Raw genomic sequence first — 5779 nt, forward strand, 5'->3', positions numbered from 1 at the left:
CCAAGGATCCATTGAAGCTAGATTCATTTTTCTCTTTTCCAGTAGGTTCATCCAAGGAACTTAAGGTAGTAATGATGTTCATAACATCATTCAATTCATACATATAAAGCTATCTTATTCGAAGGTTTAAACTTGTAATCACTAGAACATAGTTTAGTTAATTCTAAACTTGTTCGCAAACAAAAGTTAATCCTTCTAACTTGAATTTTAAAATCAACTAAACACATGTTCTATATCTATATGATATGCTAACTTAATGATTTAAAACCTGGAAACACGAAAAACAACGTAAAACCGGATTTACGCCGTCGTAGTAACACCGCGGGCTGTTTTGGGTTAGTTAATTAAAAACTATGATAAACTTTGATTTAAAAGTTTTTATTCTGAGAAAATGATTTTTATTATGAACATGAAACTATATCCAAAAATTATGGTTAAACTCAAAGTGGAAGTATGTTTTCTAAAATGGTCATCTAGACGTCGTTCTTTCGACTGAAATGACTACCTTTACAAAAACGACTTGTAACTTATTTTTCCGACTAGAAACCTATACTTTTTTTGTTTAGATTCATAAAATAGAGTTCAATATGAAACCATAGCAATTTGATTCACTCAAAACGGATTTAAAATGAAGAAGTTATGGGTAAAACAAGATTGGATAATTTTTCTCATTTTAGCTACGTGAAAATTGGTAACAAATCTATTCCAACTATAACTTAATCAACTTGTATTGTATATTATGTAATCTTGAAATACCATAGACACGTATACAATGTTTCGACCTATCATGTCGACACATCTATATATATTTCGGAACAACCATAGACACTCTATATGTGAATGTTGGAGTTAGCTATACAGGGTTGAGGTTGATTCCAAAATATATATAGTTTGAGTTGTGATCAATACTGAGATACGTATACACTGGGTCGTGGATTGATTCAAGATAATATTTATCGATTTATTTCTGTACATCTAACTGTGGACAACTAGTTGTAGGTTACTAACGAGGACAGCTGACTTAATAAACTTAAAACATCGAAATATATTAAAAGTGTTGTAAATATATTTTGAACATACTTTGATATATATGTATATATTGTTATAGGTTCGTGAATCAACCAGTGGCCAAGTCTTACTTCCCGACGAAGTAAAAATCTGTGAAAGTGAGTTATAGTCCCACTTTTAAAATCTAATATTTTTGGGATGAGAATACATGCAGGTTTTATAAATGATTTACAAAATAGACACAAGTACGTGAAACTACATTCTATGGTTGAATTATCGAAATCGAATATGCCCCTTTTTATTAAGTCTGGTAATCTAAGAATTAGGGAACAGACACCCTAATTGACGCGAATCCTAAAGATAGATCTATTGGGCCTAACAAACCCCATCCAAAGTACCGGATGCTTTAGTACTTCGAAATTTATATCATATCCGAAGGGTGTCCCGGAATGATGGGGATATTCTTATATATGCATCTTGTTATTGTCGGTTACCAGGTGTTCACCATATGAATGATTTTTATCTCTATGTATGGGATGTGTATTGAAATATGAAATCTTGTGGTCTATTGTTACGATTTGATATATATAGGTTAAACCTATAACTCACCAACATTTTTGTTGACGTTTAAAGCATGTTTATTCTCAGGTGAATATTAAGAGCTTCCGCTGTTGCATACTAAAATAAGGACAAGATTTGGAGTCCATGTTTGTATGATATTGTGTAAAAACTGCATTCAAGAAACTGATTTCGATGTAACATATTTGTATTGTAAACCATTATGTAATGGTCGTGTGTAAACAGGATATTTTAGATTATCATTATTTGATAATCTACGTAAAGCTTTTTAAACCTTTATTTATGAAATAAAGGTTATGGTTTGTTTTAAAAAAATGAATGCAGTCTTTGAAAAACGTCTCATATAGAGGTCAAAACCTCGCAACGAAATCAATTAATATGGAACGTTTTTAATCAATAAGAACGGGACATTTCAGTTGGTATCCGAGCGTTGGTCTTAGAGAACCAGAAAATTTGCATTAGTGTGTCTTATCGAGTTTGTTAGGATGCATTAGTGAGTCTGGACTTCGACCGTGTTTTCTTTAAAAATGATTGCTTAACATTTTTGTTGGAAACTATATATTTTTAACATATGAATATTATGTGATATATTAATCTCTTAACGTGTTTGATATTATGTGATAGATGTCTACCTCTAGAACAAGTCCCATTGACTCACCTAATAATAATGAAGAGTCAAATGTAAATTGGAATGATTTGTGGACTGATTCACAAGTTCCCGAAGAGGAACCGGAAGAAGAGTCGGAACCGGAAGAAGAATCGGAACCGGAAGAAGAATCGGAACCGGATGAAGAAATAGAACCGGTGGGGGAAATAATAAAACGGTTAAGTAAAAGAAAATCCTCAACCAACCGACCAAAGTTAATTATGGTCAATGGTGTTTCCGCCAAGGAAGCAAAATATTGGGAGGATTACCAATTCTCCGATGAATCGGATTCCGACGAGAATTCCGATGATGTTATAGAAATTACCCCAACTGAATTTAAAAAGGCAAAAGAAAATAATAAGGGAAAGGGCATAAAAATAGAGAAATCTAATTCCAACCCCGATGAACTTTATATGTATCGTCAACCCCCGAAGTCCTTAAGTTGTAACAATGACCCGGGAACCTCTAAACCACCAGGTTTTTCTAAACCAATGTGGACAACGACGGTTCGTATTAGGGGAACATCATATATCCCTAGAAACTTGGCAAAACGAACCAAAACCGAAGAAGAAGAAACGAGCGAGTCGGAATAAGATAGTTGTATTCGTGTGGTGTAATATATGGAATATAGTGTTCTTATGCTTTATGATATATGTAAAAATTGCTTGTATTAATAAGTATTTTTTTTTATGAATCTAACTCTTGTCTATTTTACAGTTTAAAAATACAAAATGGATAGGCAACCCAATATTTTAAGAGACCTACCCGGAGACATGATTGATGAAATCTTGTCTAGAGTCGGTCAGAATTCCTCGGCACAACTATTTAAGGCGAGATCAGTTTGTAAGACATTCGAAGAACGTTCCAAGAATGTCTTGGTTTATAAGAGACTTTCGTTTGAAAGATGGGGGATATCACATTGGGAAACCCATAAGTTACGATGTGTTTACTTTGACGCATATATTGCGGGGAACCCAAATGCTATTTTACGCAACGGGTTAAGAAATTATTTTGACTCAATATATCCGAATATTGGACTTCGTGATTTAGAAAAAGCGGCTAACATGCAACATAAAGAAGCATGTTATGCTTACAGATTAGTAATGTTCGCTTCTCACCAAAGTGAGAACAAGAACATCGGGCTACAACTATTAAACAAAACGTTTCCACAAGTGACGGAGTCGGTAATTGGGGTAAGAAATGAGGTTTTTAGATTATTACGGGACTGTTGGACATTACGTAACCCTCGTCCCTTTGATGACGTTACAACACGCTGTCTTATCAACGGCCATAACGGTTATGTTGCACAAGACCAAGGATGGGAAGTAGTCCTAGTAAAACCAGAATGCATGACTTGTTTCTGGACGTATGAATTACGTGTATTTATTGCCTTTGCTGAACGACTTGTGTACTAGCTAGAATTGTCTTCACAACTATCTTGTATCAAAGTTATTGTGTGCTATATTTCATGCTTTATGTAAAATAAGCGGTATTGTAAGTTTGTAAAATATTGTATAAAAGTTTGAACGCGAAATATTATTATAATCAGTTTTTCATATAGAATTGTAGTAGTTGAATTGTATATTAGCTACTAAGTATGAACTTAACGGGTAGGTACTACCCGAATTTAAACTTATAAAACGCTAATATGAAGAAAAAGCTTTTATAAATGAGTTCATATTATGCTACGAAATACTATTAACTACTCTTAATATTCTGTATGATTAACTTGTTCCATTTAACTATTTTGAAGGAAATGGCACCGACTACTCGACACACCGTGAATATGAATGAAGAGGAATTCCGTACTTTTCTAGCTTCAAACATAGCCGCAGTACAGGCTGCGCTACATACCAACAATAACCTTGGATCTAGCAGTACAGGAAATCGTGTAGGATGCACCTACAAAGAATTCACTGCCTGCAAACCTTTGGAATTTGATGGAACCGAAGGACCGATCGGATTGAAACGGTGGACCGAGAAGGTTGAATCGGTGTTTGCCATAAGTAAGTGTACTGAAGAGGACAAAGTGAAGTACGCTACGCATACCTTCACAGGTTCTGCGTTAACATGGTGGAATACCTATCTAGAGCAAGTGGGACAAGACGATGCGTACGCACTACCGTGGTCAGCATTCAAGCACTTGATGAACGAGAAGTACCGTCCCAGAACCGAGGTCAATAAGCTCAAGACAGAACTTAGAGGGTTACGAACCCAAGGATTTGATATTACCACGTACGAAAGACGATTCACAGAATTGTGCTTATTGTGTCCGGGAGCATTCGAAGATGAGGAAGAGAAGATCGACGCGTTTGTGAAAGGATTACCGGAAAGAATCCAAGAAGATATAAGTTCACACGAGCCCGCCTCCATACAACAGGCATGTAGAATGGCTCACAAACTAGTGAACCAGATTGAAGAAAGAATTAAAGAACAGACTACTGAAGAGGCCAATGTGAAGCAAGTCAAAAGAAAGTGGGAGGAAAATGGTGATAAGAATCACCAATACAACAACAACAGCAATTACAACAATAATCGCAACAATTATCCCAACAATCGCAACATCAATCGCAACTACAACAAACGGCCCAACAACAACAACAACAACAACAACAACAGCAACTACAACAATCATCCCAACAACAATAATAACCGCAACAACAACAACAATCAGAAGCAACTATGCCAAAGGTGTGAAAAGAATCACTCGGGGTTCTGCACCAAATTTTGCAACAAGTGTAAAAGAAATGGTCATAGCGCGGCGAAGTGTGAGGTCTACGGACCAGGGGTTAATAGAACAAAAGGAACAAATGGTGTCGGAATGAGTAATGGCGGAGCAAGTAGTGTCGGAGCAAGTTATGCCAATGTAGTTTGTTATAAATGTGGAAAACCAGGCCACATTATTAGAAATTGCCCGAACCAGGAGAACACGAATGGACAAGGCCGTGGAAGAGTTTTCAATATTAATGCGGTAGAGGCACAGGAAGACCCGGAGCTTGTTACGGGTACGTTTCTTATTGACAATAAATCTGCTTACGTTTTATTTGATTCGGGTGCGGATAGAAGCTATATGAGTAGAGATTTTTGTGCTAAATTAAGTTGTCCATTGACGCCTTTGGATAGTAAATTTTTACTCGAATTAGCAAATGGTAAATTAATTTCAGCAGATAATATATGTCGGAATCGAGAAATTAAACTGGTTAGCGAAACATTTAAGATTGATTTGATACCAGTAGAGTTAGGGAGTTTTGATGTGATAATCGGTATGGACTGGTTGAAAGAAGTGAAAGCGGAGATCGTTTGTTACAAAAATGCAATTCGCATTATACGAGAAAAAGGAAAACCCTTAATGGTGTACGGAGAAAAGGGCAACACGAAGCTACATCTTATTAGTAATTTGAAGGCACAAAAACTAATAAGAAAAGGTTGTTATACTGTTCTAGCACACGTCGAGAAAGTACAAACTGAAGAAAAGAGCATCAATGATGTTCCCATTGCAAAAGAATTTCCCGATGTATTTCCGAAAGAATTACCGGGATTACCCCC

The sequence above is a fragment of the Rutidosis leptorrhynchoides genome, chromosome 8 (genome assembly GCF_046630445.1).
Source record: "Rutidosis leptorrhynchoides isolate AG116_Rl617_1_P2 chromosome 8, CSIRO_AGI_Rlap_v1, whole genome shotgun sequence".
Classification (NCBI taxonomy): domain Eukaryota; kingdom Viridiplantae; phylum Streptophyta; class Magnoliopsida; order Asterales; family Asteraceae; genus Rutidosis; species Rutidosis leptorrhynchoides.